Raw genomic sequence first — 16,746 nt, 5'->3', positions numbered from 1 at the left:
CAGTATATCGTACTGAAGCAGTGTGTCGTACTCGGTATATCGTACTGAAGCAGTGTGTCGTACTCGGTATATCGTACTGAAGCAGTGTGTTGTACTCGGTATATCGTACTGAAGCAGTGTGTCGTACTCAGTATATCGTACTGAAGCAGTGTGTCGTACTCAGTATATCGTACTGAAGCAGTGTGTCGTACTCAGTATATCGTACTATAACAGTGTGTTGTACTCAGTATATCGTACTGAAGCAGTGTGTTGTACTCGGTATATCGTACTGAAGCAGTGTGTCGTACTCAGTATATCGTACTGAAGCAGTGTGTCGTACTCGGTATATCGTACTGAAGCAGTGTGTCGTACTCGGTATATCGTACTGAAGCAGTGTGTTGTACTCGGTATATCGTACTGAAGCAGTGTGTCGTACTCAGTATATCGTACTGAAGCAGTGTGTCGTACTCGGTATATCGTACTGAAGCAGTGTGTCGTACTCAGTATATCGTACTTTAACTGTGTGTCGTACTGTAGTTGTGAGTGGTACAGACACAATTATTTGGTACTGAGGGAGACAGTTGTATGATGAGTTTGATTGAAATGACACCAACACAGTTAATTTAATGCAAATGCTAAAGATAACGTCACGGTCATAAATGGGTTAAAATATCCGTATTTGCCATATTTAGTTTAAACTATTTCAAATAAAATTGAGACATGTGATCGCGTCTGGCAACAGGTTGTTGATGGCTTTTCTATAAATGGGTAGAAGTGATTGTATTCTCTACTCATCTCTGGAGAGGCCTTCCGACACCGTGATACAATACGACACACAGGTAGCAGTGAAATACCCGGACAGATATGAATACATCTGTATTTTTGTTACTATTTGTTACGGTTCCAGTCGTGGGGAGTTCCGATTTAGGTAAGGACCTTGTATGCTTTGTATTGTTCTGGGACCTATTGACGATTTGATGTAAGGGAGCGTTATGATTTAAAACTCCAAGATAAAGCTTAAAAATGAAAAACAACCCTTCAGGTCAAAATCAGTAAAATAGTTGGTATTAATACGGATGGGACTGAAATAATTGTTTCCTACCCAAAGGATGTTACAGAGATACCTCCGAAAAAACGGGTCATATTCTTTGTTGCCTAACCCGAGGCTTTTCCGAGGGTTAAACAGTCAAGAATATGACCCGAGAGTTTGACATTTCTCGGTGACATCCTTAAGAAAGGAATTGCTATTATTTTTCTCTCACCATACTCCTTTATCTACGAAGGGTCCAGTTGTCATGTATTGACCATCTTAATGAACGCATCAACAAATTTATCAAATATATTTTTTAACTTGTAGTTATAAATGTATATGTGACCGCCATCTAATTAAAATTAGACTTTTAATTACCGCTTCTCTACGATACACCGCAATACAAGATCTAACAACTCCCCTCAGGAGGTCATCTCAGCATGACCTTTGAGCTCAGCCAATCAGCGTTCTATCTATAAAATTGTCGATGTGATTTCATTCTTCGGAAGTATAAATACAGACGTAACGGTCCCGAGGTATTCCGATGGTCGATAGCAACATTGATTTGCCAATTCCGGCTCACCGAGAACTATAGTTTTACAAACGTGTACTGTCTGTGTGTGTTGTTGTTGTTGTTGTTGTTGTTGTTGTTTTTGTTTTCGTTTTTTTAATCGTAACGTACACAGGTAAACGGCACAGTCGTCCACAATTCCGCGTGCACCGCGAAAACGTTGACGAAAACAGCGAGCGGCGCGTACCTGGGGTGAAATATATCAAGCATAATAAAAACCAATAAATTGCCAAATTTACACACCGTTACATATAAAAGACAGACAGTGAAGAAAACAGTGTTTTGGGAAAAAAATGCTTGAAAGGGAATAACTTATACGGTAAAGATTTTCGAAATCCAGTTGGCAACACAATCCTTCAACGCGGTATTGTATATTATTTTCTGTTTTTCTTTCAATGTAACGTCCAGGCAATTAAAAAGCATTGAAAGCAGAACGGCGATCAATATATTTTTTAAACTTTTAAAGCTTTTTCTGTTTGACATGTATGCTAAAATTAATAATTTGGTAATGTAGGAAGATTTGCCACTAATTAATACAGTAACCTCCACAACTAAAAACCTCTGCTGAGGTGAGGACTCACTGTCTGAACTGCACTGACAGAAATGAAATGATTATTGGAATTACATTACACAGTAATACTGTTTATTTATTATGAAACATTACCTAGAGATATGTATTTTTATTTTTATTACAGATCCGAACGAAATGCAACTAATAGGATTGAAATGTGAAACCAAGTATATGTATCCTGACAGTAAGTTAAACTCAACAACTCTATCAATATGATATACAGACATCCATGTGATGGCGAAATCAGCACATTATCCTCATATCCATATCCATATATCTGCATCTAACGAAAACTTTGTTTAAAACTGTGACGCTCCAATACATGTTGTTCAGCGAGGATGTAGATACAGAATGTTTGAAACAGGAAAATTGAAATGACATGCATCACATTTACGATATCGCTTACCGGTAAACTTTCTCATTGTCTGCATTGCAGGCTGGAATGGTTTTATTAATAGCGATCTACTCAGTCATGATTCTGGTGCAAAAGGCTGTATATTTACATACAGAAGGCTGTATATTTACATACAAAAAGCTGTATATTTACATACAAAAGGCTGTATATTTACATACAAAAGGCTGAATATCTAGATACCAAAGGCTGTATATTTACATACAAAAGGCTGTATATCTATAAACTAAAGGTTGTATATCTATATACAAAAGGCTGAACATTTACATACAAAAGGCTGAATATCTAGATACCAAAGGTTGAATATTTACATACAAAAGGCTGTATATCTATAAACTAAAGGTTGTATATCTATATACAAAAGGCTGAATATTTACATAAAAAGGGTGTATATTTATATACAAAATGTTGTATATTTACATACAAATGTTGTTTATCTAAAAAAACTGGTTATGCTATTTAACGGTTTATGAAACAACATTTAACCGAGTGTATCAAAATACATCTGAAATTTTCGTAGGAATGGGGTTCAAATAAAAGAAGGGGGGATACGAAGGGATTGTGCAGCCTGTGATTAATTAGAGATAATTCTGTTGATTGGAGTGATAATTAATGCTATGAAAAGTAGTAAGCATGTCTTTAAAAGTTAAAACTGGACGTTTGAGCTAAAGGTGGTGCTATTATAGGTTACTATTAAATCATTAATTCTCAGGAGAATGGCGATGTCATCTATCACAATAGAATGGCCATGTGGTATATCACAGTAGAATGGCGATGTTGTCTATCACAGTAGAATGGCGATGTTGTCTATCACAGTAGAATGGCGATGTTGTATATCACAGTAGAATGGCGATGTTGTCTATCACAGTAGAATGGCGATGTTGTATATCACAGTAGAATGGCGATGTTGTATATCACAGTAGAATGGCGATGTTGTCTATCACAGTAGAATGGCGATGTTGTATATCACAGTAGAATGGCGATGTTGTAGATCACAGTAGAATGCTGATGTTGTATATCACAGTATAATGGCGATGTTGTATATCACAGTAGAATGGCGATGTTGTCTATCACAGTAGAATGGCGATGCTGTCTATTATAGTAGAATGGCTGATGTTGTCTATCACAGTAGAATGGCGATGTTGTATATCACAGTAGAATGGCGATGTTGTAGATCACAGTAGAATGGCGATGTTGTCTATCACAGTAGAATGGCCATGTTGTATATCACAGTAGAATGGCGATGTTGTCTATCACAGTAGAATGGCGATGTTGTCTATCACAGTAGAATGGCGATGTTGTATATCACAGTAGAATGGCGATGTTGTAGATCACAGTAGAAATGGCGATGTTGTATATCACAGTAGAATGGCGATGTTGTCTATCACAGTAGAATGGCGATGTTGTCTATTACAGTAGAATGGCGATGTTGTCTATTACAGTAGAATGGCGATGTTGTATATCACAGTAGAATGGCGATGTTGTCTATCACAGTAGAATGGCGATGTTGTCTATTACAGTAGAATGGCGATGTTGTCTATCACAGTATAATGGCGATGTTGTATATCACAGTAGAATGGCGATGTTGTATATCACAGTAGAATGGCGATGTTGTCTATCACAGTAGAATGCTGATGTTGTATATCACAGTAGAATGGCGATGTTGTATATCACAGTAGAATGGCGATGTTGTCTATCACAGTAGAATGGCGATGTTGTATATCACAGTAGAATAGCGATGTCGTCTATTACAGTAGAATGGCGATGTTGTCTATCACAGTAGAATGGCGATGTTGTTATACAGTAGAATGGCGATGTTGTAGATCACAGTAGAATGGTGATGTTGTATATCACAGTAGAATGGCCATGTTGTAGATCACAGTAGAATGGCGATGTTGTCTATTACAGTAGAATGGCGATGTTGTCTATCACAGTAGAATGACGATGTTGTCTATCACAGTAGAATGGCGATGTTGTCTATCACAGTAGAATGGCGATGTTGTCTATTACAGTAGAATGGCGATGTTGTATATCACAGTAGAATGGCGATGTTGTATATCACATTAGAATGGCGATGTTGTCTATCACAGTAGAATGGCGATGTTGTCTATTACAGTAGAATGGCGATGTTGTATATCACAGTAGAATGGCGATGTTGTCTATTACAGTAGAATGGCGATGTTGTCTATCACAGTAGAATGGCGATGTTGTTTATTACAGTAGAATGGCGATGTTGTATATCACAGTAGAATGGTGATGTTGTAGATCACAGTAGAATGGTGATGTTGTATATCACAGTAGAATGGCGATGTCGTCTATTACAGTAGAATGGCGATGTTGTCTATTACAGTAGAATGGCGATGTTGTCTATTACAGTAGGATGGCGATGTTGTCTATTCACAGTAGAATGGCGATGTTGTCTATCACAGTAGAATGGCGATGTTGTATATCACAGTAGAATGGCGATGTTGTATATCACAGTAGAATGGCGATGTTGTCTATCACAGTAGAATGGCGATGTTGTATATCACAGTAGAATGGCGATGTTGTATATCACAGTAGAATGGCCATGTTGTCTATCACAGTAGAATGGTGATGTTGTACATCACAGTATAATGGCCATGTTGTCTATCACAGTATAATGGTGATGTTGTATATCACGGTATAATGGTGATGTTGTCTATCACAGTATAATGGTGATGTTGTCTATCACAGTAGAATGACGATGTTGTATATTACAGTAGAATGGTGATGTTGTCTATTACAGTAGAATGGCGTTGTTGTCTATCACAGTAAAATGGCGATGTTCTATATCACAGTAGAATGGCGATGTTGTCTATCACGATATAATGGCGATGTTGGCTATCACGATAGAATGGCAGAAAGTAAAAGTTGGTTACAATATGTATCTATCGATACCAGATTATACTATCATGTTATTATGGTGACCAAATTTTCCAATATCGCTCCTTCGCTCCTTCGACCTAAACGCAAAAGAGCAAAGTAGCGAAAACGCGATGGCGAAGGAGCGAAAACTCGATGGCTAAGGAACGATGGAACTTCGCTCCTTCGCTCCTTCTCTCCTTCGCTCCTTCGCTACATCCTTTGCGCCATCGTGTTTTCGCTCCTTCGCCGTCGTATTTTCTCCCCTTTTCCATCGTTTTTTCGTTCCTTCGCTTCTTAGCCATCGTGTTTTCGCACCTTTGCCATCGTATTTTCGCTCCTTTGCTTCTTCGCTCATTCGAAATCATGTTTTTACTCCTTCGCTCCTTTGAGGATTAAGTCGAAGTAGCGAAGGAGCTATATTGGAAATATGGCCCTAACGGAACACAATTTGTTTTTGATAACAGCATACATTTAAGTTACATCTTTATATCAAATAGAAAAAAAAATTCAAATTATATTACAGATGCAATCCGAGTAATATCTGACGTTATCTTACGGTAATTTATTTCCTTATAGGTGGAGAAGGAACACAAGAAGTATTAATGACATGTAAACCCAACGACGTGTCCATGGACATGTCTGGTAACGGTTAGTAAAACTAAAAAGCATATTTAATTATGGACATATTATGAGGACAATTCTCCTCAAAAGCATATATATTTGATGTTCATAATTTGCTCCAGTTTTGTTGCTCTTGGTTAAGAATAATAGGTTTCGTGATATTTTGAAAAAGTTCAATTATATGCAGTCAAATAGCGATGAAAAAGAAACCATTGAAAAAGTAAACATTTAAAAAAAAAAATGTATTTGCATTCAATTTCGGTTTTAATATTTTCACAAAAACCTTTATTACTGCAAGTATCCACCATTTTGTAAACAGGATATATACAGATATATGAACAGCACAAGATAATACAATAAGATGCAGGAAGAGAAGTATTTTTGGTACCGAAGGCTGTGGCTAGCGTGACATGTACAGAGCCATGTTCTATGATGGAACGTTATGTGACCAACGGCCAAGTTATTTGAAAATATCTCGCGCGTACAAATGCCGATGTGTAAATAGACGTTTCGTCCAAAAATGATACACAGTATCCGTATAGAATCATTTTGGGACGAAACGTATATTTTTGAGGTTTGAGAAACAAACATATACACTCCTACTAAAAATAGAATGGCGTAGGACTACAAAACCAAATGGCGTGAATTCTCCAGTTGGGATTCCCACGTCCACTGTAAGTGGCGGGATATGGTCCTAGGAGTAGCCATATGTCCCTATTTGCTATAAACCTGTGGAAAACATCAATTGACGAGTGACCAAAACTACAAACTATAATTTGGAATGAATATCTCATCATTTGAACTACAAACGATAGAAAGAGGCGGTGGAGTCGCCAGTTATGACATATAGTAAGATGTTAAGTTGTGTGAGTCAATTAACTACGTGACATGTGGCGGATTATCTTCCATTCATGCCGAGTCGGTAGCCGGTTTTGCGTTGGTTAATCCAATGTCATTCCCTATTTAGGCTCGGTATGTTGAAATGTCTCGCTACTTGCAGGTTCTGGCGTTCCTGCTTGATGGAACAACGGTGGTTGTTTATCCTCAGGTTAAGTGATTTTTTGGTCTCTCTTACATACTGCATGTTACACTTGGCACAGATAATGATGTATATTACATTGACCGATGTACAGGGACTGACTGGAGGATGCAGCAGTTCTGTCCATTAGTTTCACAATTGAATTAATGAATGGTTGCTGTGAGTATATGGGCAGAGTTTACACCTCTTACTGTTATATGTCTGGAAACACTAAGCTATATATACATATAGAGTAATAATAAAAAAAACTCAAATCAGAAAATCACAAGCGGTTTCACGTGCTTTGAGAGCAAGCTCTTCAGGTGTAAATCACCTTATTTCCTTTGAAACAGATCACACGACTTGTGATTGTTGGATATGGAATTTACCCCTGAAGATCCCTGCTCTCAAAGCATGTGAAAGCGCTTGTGATTTTTTGGTTTGTGTTTTTTATTATTATTACTATGTCTATCCATCACAAGGACATTATTTACATATATATATATGCAAAAAGGTAATGATGAACGGGATACATCCCTCATATATATATATTTCTACCACAATACGCTGTGTTATTCAACTCTCAGACCATCAGTTAATCATCACAGCTGTTGATTAACAATCTGTTTATACCACACGTGGTATAAACTCTTTACGCATTTCGATTGGCTAACACGGTGAACTTTGACCCAAGCTGCAGTTGTTATTGACGTCATCAATAATCTAATGACGTCACATCACCGGGTCCCGGACGTCACCGGTACACTTTATTTACATACGCGAATTTATACTTGGCCACGTTTCCCTTTGATTCAAGCCGATATTATTGTGGTAGAAACAGGTCACACGACTCGAAATTGTTGGATATGGAATTTATTTCACACTCGTAAGTTATTTTTTAAAAGTTGCAAAAAACACTCGCTAAAGCAGGATGTGCCCATGTTTCTGGAAGATTGTAGATAGTGCTGGCATGCTGGAATGAAAGGTTACCACACAGGGTACTCTTCCAGTTTTCTGTCTGGCTTTATATCCCCGTGTACTCGCCCTGTCCAGTGCTTTCACCCTATCGATCTCACAATCAATCAAGGCTGCTCCATATTCCATACTGTGAACATATATACAGCCGACCATCACTGCGCCATTGAAACGTTCTTTTTCATTTGTGTTTCTAAGCTATATATCTATTTATTAGCACAATGTATCATATACACTATGTGTTGGTGATCCGAAGATATAGATTTGAATTTCCTGTCGTAGTTGTACCGAGAGAAATATATATAATATATGTACAATTCGTATCCATGTATGTAAATACATTGCGATCCAGGTATTCGTATCATCTTATAGACGACTTTCACAATGATCATGTCAGGGTATCGGGCCGACCATCACTGCGCCATTAAAACGTTCTTTTTAAGAACGCCGATGTGGCACTGCGGTATAAGCTGCGGATATTTCTGGCTAGGCGATTGGGTGCCGTAGATCGTGAGTTCGAGGCCCGGTCAGGGCATGAGTCAAAAAGTTGTCTTCCTTCGTCATTTGTGTTTCTAAGCTATATATACATATAGAGTAATAATAAAAAAAACAAACACAAACCAGAAAATCACAAGCGCTTTCACGTGCTTTGAGAGCAAGCTCTTCAGGTGTAAATCACCTTATTTCCTTTGAAATAGATCATTAAAAGTTGCAAAAAACACTCGCTAAAGCTCGTGTCTTTTGTAACTTTTAAAAAATAACTTACTAGTGTGAAATAAATTCCATATCCAACAATTTCGAGTCGTGTGACCTGTTTCTACCACAATACACTGTGTTATTCCACTGTCAAGCCATTGTATAAATGTGCCGACTGTTGGATATATATATGTTATATGACCTTCCAGTCTTTTGATTGGTCAACAATTCGAACTTTGACCCGCGCTGCAATTGTTATTGACGTCATCAATAATCGAATGACGTCACATCACCGGGTCCCGGCCGTCACCTGTACACTTTATTTGCATACGCGAAGTAAGACTTAGCCACGATTTCCTTTGAAACAGATCACACGACTCGTGATTGTTGGATATGGAATTTATTTCATCCTCGTAAGTTATTTTTAAAAGTTAAAAAAGGTAAAGGGGATATATCCCACAGGTTGTTTTTAAGTAAAATTATATCGATGAAGTTTACAATAGGACTTTATATACCTTAACTTTTTTATTACTACAAAGGTCAACGGGGGACATATCCCATACCTCTATATGGAAAAGGTAAGGATGATCGGAGGATAACTCCCATATATATATTATATAATTATAAAAGATAACAGACTCGCCAATAGACAATTCAAGGCCACGGCTTTATTGACATGCACGCCTCATAGGCATAATGGCAATGTCCAATTTACAAAATCCAATTTTATACATCAATATCATTAAGACTCAAATTTCACAATAGTGTCAAATTTCAATATAGTCACCAAGTTTACTCTTAAATTTCCACTTCCGGTTTACAACCGGAATAATATGACATCACTTCCGCTAAATTTAAACTTGAATATTTACTTATTTAAATTATAAAGTATTATTTAATTCTTTATGCTCTGATAACTTGTCTGAGGTTCTCCAACAGGCCCAATCCAATAACTTGCCTGAGGTTCTCCAACAGGCCCAATCCAATAACTTGCCTGAGGTTCATCAACAGGCCCAATAACTGCCTGAGGTTCTCCAACAGGCCCAATAACTTTAGTGTTTGTCGAAGTTCCGCCAAATGGCCTCATTGGCTTGCACGACAAGTAAAGGAGGCAACCGCCAACATGCCAGGACATGCGAGGCGCCCTGAACATCGACAAACCAGCCGTGCCGTGTATGGTGGGTGGGGGAGAGGGTGTTTGACAATATTAACTATTTGTTTACTTACTTTTAACTTGACTACCTAATTGTGTTAAGTTGCCTTTAATTGTTTACCTTAACTTTTAATTTTGAGTACTTTAACTTCGTTTAGTCGCTTTGGAATTCTTTTAAATTTGTTAGAAGGGGAAAATCCGTTTATTGTAATGAAGAAAGAACTGAAGAGCCTTCGCAATTGTATCTAAAAAATACTTCATTCCCTAGATCTGACAAGTGCACCCCATCCAAACGAAACATATGCGGAGCATTTAAATTCAAAGCTGGGTACCTGATGTAAGCACCCCCACAGTGGTTCAAAATATATGAAACTGCTGCTCTATTAACTCGCACCCTAGCTTTTTCGCACCAATGGTGACATTCGGCAGGCCAATTCCGCCAGTTAAATCTTGGGAGAATCTGAGACCAAACAATGAGCGTGTTTGGAAATGATTCGTGTAGGTGTGTCAAATTTCCAACAATCAAGTTACACAACTCCCATGTATTTGCACCCTGGCCGATGTCATTCCCACCACAATGCAACACCAATACCTCAGGGGTACCTGAAATTCGAGCCAGTTCATTCACTTGATATACTAAATTATCAATTGTCAAACCCCCCTGAGCGCGCCAAAATACTTGTATTCCTCGACTGCTATACAGACCTAAATGCTGCCCAATTGGACTGAGTTGCGCATGATGTTGTGCACGCTTCACAATTGATGAACCAACAATGAAGATTTTGACCGGATCTGAAAACTTTAAATAACTGTTAGCACATCTTAAACACATATTTCTTATACACATCCGATTTCCACCTACCCAGCCTCTGAATGGCTTGACCCATCCAGACCTTGCAAAGCAGCATGAGTAGCCCCCCCCCCCCCCCCCCCCCCCCCCCCCCCCCCACCCCCCCATTCTGAATGAATGAGTTTTGAATTTAGAAATGTCAAACCCTGCAAAATTCAATGCCTTTTGCAAAACAGATGTGAATTGATATCTAGTGACCGGATCCTGATTAAAATGACAGTACAAAGGGCCCCCAATATTCGGACGAATACTCAAGAACTTTTTTAGGGCATTCACTGGACAAAGGTTTGTACCGGACTCTGAAATAACTAGTTTTGTAGAGCGACCAATTTGGTCAGTTTTAGAAAAACGAATAATCAAATCAATTGCTTCTTGCCGAAGTATGACATCACTGATCTGAAGAACCTTGCCCGCATTTCTTTTACATACTACTAACTCCCCTACCCTCAGTAAACCGAAGAATGCCAACAAAAAGGCAGATAAAAACAATGAAGCTTCAAATTGGGAGCTACACACCTGAGATAATGCTACTGGCATTTTTTGCAACATGTCTATTGTAATAGGAGCTCGACTATCGGGCTTAGCTCTCGACCTCCTCATGCCCTCTAGCAATTTTTTAATTAGAAAATTACTTGTGTTATCAATACCTAAACTACATCTGGAGTAAAAACTTAAACCCGCAATATAAGCTCGGACTGTTGATGGAGCTAACTCTCTACTAGACAGAAAAAGAACAAAATTCACTAAGTGAGACAAAGGAGGGGGCCAAATAACTTCTAAGTCAAACTGCAAACAAAAACCTTCAAAAACCCGTCTGGAATTTTCATATGCAAGTTTAGTGTTATCAGCTAGCGATGCTGAAATTAGAGAATGGAATTCAGCTTGAAACTGTCCCATGATTCCTGCGGAATTGTACATGGTAGTTGGTAGGCACAAGGTGCTAGCCGACGAAATCTGCACCACTGAAAACGAGACAAAGCATCTGCTACAGAATTACAAACTCCAGGAACATGTCTCGCCTTAAACTGAACGTTTTTTCGCAAGGCAAGAATAACCAATGGTCTTAAAAGTTTCATTACTCTTTCTGACTTTGAAGTTTTGTTATTCAAAATGTTCACTAAAGCTAAGTTGTCACAGTGAAAAATCACCTTTTTATTCTTTAACGAATCTGCCCAAACACAAATAGCTAAGGCGATTGGTACTAATTCTAAAAAAGGTGATGTCTCTAATAACGACGCTATACGCCCAATGACTAGGCCATGCCCAAACAAACCACTGGTTACCTAATATTGCCCAACAGCCGAGCCCAGCATTCCCAGCGCTATCCGTATATAATTGCAAATCGGCATTGGATAACCAATTAGCTTCAGAAATGTAACAGATACCATTGAAGTGCTTGAAAAATTCCAACCAAGTCTGCTAGTCCTCACGAACACCTTTAGTAATACGGATAAAATAATGGGGCTCAGATACTCCGGACATCATCCCCATAAATCCTCCTACAAAATGCCCTTTCCCCAGGCATAGCTCTTGTACAAAATGCCAAACTACCTGCCAAAGATTGTAGCTCCTTCAACCTGACCTTGACTTTTGGAAGTATCTGATCTATGAGTCTAATAACCTCCTGCACCTTTTGTAATGGAACTCTAACTACCATCTCAATAGTGTCTATTTCCAAACCCAAAAAAGACAAACAAGTAGTTGGGCCTTCGGTTTTTTCGTCAGCTACTGGAATACCAAGTTCATAGCATAGACCATCAAAAGTGTCCATCAGTAATTGACAAGTACCCCCTGAACTTGCAAGTGACTCAGTTTCAGATTTTGCTCCTCCAAACAAAACATCATCTAAGTAATGTTCGACTGTGTCAAGCCCAGCTTCATCAATAACCAGCCATTCCAGGAAGGTATGAAAATTTTTCAAACAGTGAACAAGAAATACTACAACCCACAGGTAAACACTTGTCAAAATAGTAATTATCTTGAAATTTCATACCCAATAATACAAAGTCATCTGGGTGAATTGGTAAGAGACGAAATGCTGACTTAATGTCCTTTTTTCCTAAAAATGCACCTTTACCCAACTTCAATACCATCTCTATTGCTTTATCAAATGATGTATAAGATGTTGTTGCCAAATCAGGATTAATGAAATCATTTACACTTAAGTCCTTGGGGTAAGACAAATTGGTAATCATTCTCCACCCCCCTGACTTTTTTGGAACCAAACCTATGGGTGAAATTCTAAGATTAGAAAAAGGTTTTACCTTAAAAGGGCCTGCTATACGGCCAAGATTAATTTCAGAGTTAAGCTTCTCTACAAGTTGATCTGGGTTAGACCTTGCTGACTGAAGATTATTACATTCAAATGCCTGTCTGGGACCTTGGTAGTGAAGCCTAAAGCCATTCTCGAACCCATCAGACAACTCCATAGCTACATCCTTCAATGGATATGACTCAATCTTTTGTCTTAAACTGGCACTTTAATGGGGCTAAATCCTAATGAACAAGCAACCTGATTAGGTAGAGGGACGAATTGTCCTGTTGAAGTAACCTTGTCGTGGGTTCCTTGGTCGAAAAGGAAACTGGTTGGACTGATTGGGAGGACGAATAGACGCTGGGTTTTGAGGACGAGAGAAATTCATATTACCCGCGCCTCGTAATGCGTTTTGGGCAAAGCCGTATTTGTAACAATTCATGCTTGGATGCGAACCCCAACACCTACTACACAAGTGAGCAAATTGGCAATTGAAACGCTGACAAACACCTTTCTGATAAGCATAACAAACTTTCTGGTTGTTAGTAGGCCAGTTCTGGACCACCCTATTTTGCTGCAGACCAAATGATGATTGACCTAAACAAGTCAGCCACAACTCAGCATCAATAGTCCCCCATGAGCGAGATGGATCACTCGCTTGACGCAGTCTAAACTGACTATCATAGTTCTTCCAACCATACCCCCCGAAAGAAGTGTGCGCTGAACGAACTGTGTTTATGTATTTCAAAAGTTCCTGTGTCTTCGCTGGGAATTTAGCCAAAAATATGCTAGCAAATACTAAGAAACTGTCGGTCCACTCATAAATAGACCCAATCTTGCGCTTTCTTATATTTCCTAATTGAAGAGATCCATTTTTCACAATAAGTGGCTGTTGAGAAAAATTATCTGGGTCAGTTGCTAACAACAAGCCCAAATCCAAAAATTCCCCTTTCCATATTTTTTCCTTGATGTTCAAGGGAACATTAACACCTAAATCACCACAAACACTAAGCAGTGGCGAAGGGTTAGATAGATCAATGACATTGTCAACAATATTGGTAACGTTTATACCTGGTCTAGTCATAGTACTGTCCGCCTGATTATGCTGATCTTCTGTCTACTCAAAGGTGTGTGTTGATGGTGCCTGATGGTGTGGCACCACAACTGAAGGCTGGACTGTGGGCTGCACTGTCGAACTCTGGGCTGACTGAGTTTGCACTGGAGTCTGTACTGGTGCTAGAGGGGTCTGCATCTGTATTGGAACTGAATCCTCGACTTCAACCGCAGTAGTGGCAGGGGCATAAGGGTGTTGCTTGCCCCTCAAACGCTTGCTAGACCTAGGCATACCTAAAAATTTGTGTGAAATAAACAAAGATTAACCACCGAAATTACTAGAACGTATATATAAACAACCACACACTGTAAACAGCTGAATGACTGTGTATATATGTGTAGAATATGACTTATTTACATTTGTAAAACCACACAATGGACCCAACCAAGAACAAGTAAACATGTAGAGTATGGTACTCGTCGCAGTAATAACTTTAAACCACTCAGTAAATACAAGGATATGGTTCGCATGAACTAAATTTTTGCATATAAACTCATCCATTAATCAAGTGCCATAAGTGTGTAATCAAATCTTAAAAGGCAACTGCCACAAAATGAATATAAATGTTACGATTTAATTTGTCCGTATATTATTCGGAATGATATCAATACTCATGACTGCAAATCCTTTCTAACGAACAGGATTTTAACAACTTACCTGTAATACCAACAACACGAGAGTGTTAATTAACGATAATTCATTCATCATTATTAAATAGTTTCATCAAATTGGCGGATGACTACTTAATAATTAGCCAACACCACACCTTGTGTCAACACTTCCCAGACATTCTCCTGTACCTTCCGCCGGAAGCCATTAGGTAGGTACGTTCTATAGCAACTCAAAAGATAACATGTGTTCTATAAATAGACTGTACTACGCTCGCCACGAGTAACTCGACACTAAACAATAACTTTCAATCAACAACCGGACATTATTCCCCTGTCCTTTCCGAACGGAATGTAAAATTGAATTAAATGTAGAAGTTCTACTAAAAAATTGAAGACCGTGAGAAGACTTGTCTAAATGGTTTCAAATTTTAAATAAATATCTTCGCCCTTCGCTCAGTACCAAATAGATAAATATTATTATTCTATTTTGTTAAATGAATTCTAATTTTACACCACGTAATTGACCAAACAAATCGGGGCAAAACCCGCTCGCCCTTGTGAGTGACACACGAGGTCGTCCTGTAGACTATCAGTTTGTGGCTACAATCCGGAAATATCTCAGAAACCGATTGCCATCCGCACGAAATATGATACGTAACTAAAAACAAAGGTATTCATACCACCATAACCAAAAAATTACAACCATTTACCTTTACTTAAGAACAATACTTAAGCTTTTTTCCAAGTGAATCTTTTTTCGTTGATAACTGTGATCAGGCCGTGACAGAAAAGACTTGTGCGCATGCTCTATGCGAAAACGTATTTCCGGGCTGATGTTGAAAGTTATGTTCCGGTAATTTTCAAAGGATTAACACCAAAATATAACAGACAACCCCTAAGTAGCCCAAAGGCGGTCCTACTTTCATAAATTGATTTATTCATTAGAGAATAAATCTAAATATATTTCAATTTCAATTTCAATTTCAACACATTTTATTGTCATTTAATTCGACAAATGGATCTGACATCAGGCATAGCCTATTTAAGTCATCTCCATATAAACATATATACAGGTAACAATTTTTTAATCTCGAATATAACAGAAGTAGTATACATAATTTTATATATATTAACAGGAACATATATGTGAATATATATATTAATTTACGTAGTTGATACATACAATTGCCAGTGTATATATCACTCCAGGTAGAATTTTTTTGGTGTGTATAAATTGAGTCAAATTATATGAATTTAGGTATTGTCTGTACACCATATTTGTTGATAGAATTTTCATACATTACTTCCTTGGGCTGCAGGTCCTATAAAGTCCCCGTGTTAAAACACATTGACCAGTCACCCTAAAAGATGTATGAGAATTCATCAACAACTATGTTATACACATTTATGCTAATACATATTACATATATAAAAAAAAACAAAAAAAAACTGGAGTAGTCAAAAGCGTTATCAATCTACCCTTAATTATTTTAGGAAATTTGTTACTTTATATAACTTAATAATACTATGACAACTTCCATCCAGTCCAATCTTGCCCATTTGCATAATGTTATATTGCTTGCAGGGTACTGTATGTGCTACATATATATATAATTGAGATTTACCCAGAATCAATATAGAATTGTCATATATAACATATGCATAACTAAATTACTATGAATTTTACTAATTGATAAAAATATATGTGTTTGTGTGTGGGAGTGTGTGGCATGGGTGGGATATATATTGCATGTTAGATTATATGTTAAATCTTCCAGTTTCTTGTATATATTGTGTTACAAATTTTAGAATATTTATGTTGACATTAGTGTTACATAAACTACATCCTTTTAGAAGAGTACTAAAATTATAATGGTTGTGATCATCTAAATGGTTTATTTGTGCTAAGTTCTGAATTAGAAGTTGTCTAGCATCAATAAATATGGGACATTCAAACATAAAGTGGTGTATATTTTCATCTTCATAGTTACATGCACATGCTGCA

The 16,746-nt window shown here is 37.9% G+C and overlaps 1 long non-coding RNA gene across 1 annotated transcript; it reads left to right on the top strand.

The window, feature by feature from the left end:
- Window positions 1-792: 792 nt before the first annotated feature.
- On the top strand, window positions 793-6,133 carry LOC117336198. The gene is made up of 3 exons (XR_004534548.1): window positions 793-907; window positions 2,276-2,335; window positions 6,026-6,133. It is a non-coding gene; the product is annotated as an uncharacterized LOC117336198 (long non-coding RNA).
- Window positions 6,134-16,746: the final 10,613 nt, after the last annotated feature.

The sequence above is a fragment of the Pecten maximus genome, chromosome 10 (genome assembly GCF_902652985.1).
Source record: "Pecten maximus chromosome 10, xPecMax1.1, whole genome shotgun sequence".
NCBI lineage: Eukaryota > Metazoa > Mollusca > Bivalvia > Pectinida > Pectinidae > Pecten > Pecten maximus.
Note: the sequence above shows the minus strand (reverse complement) of the source record. Positions and strands in the feature narration are given on the sequence as shown.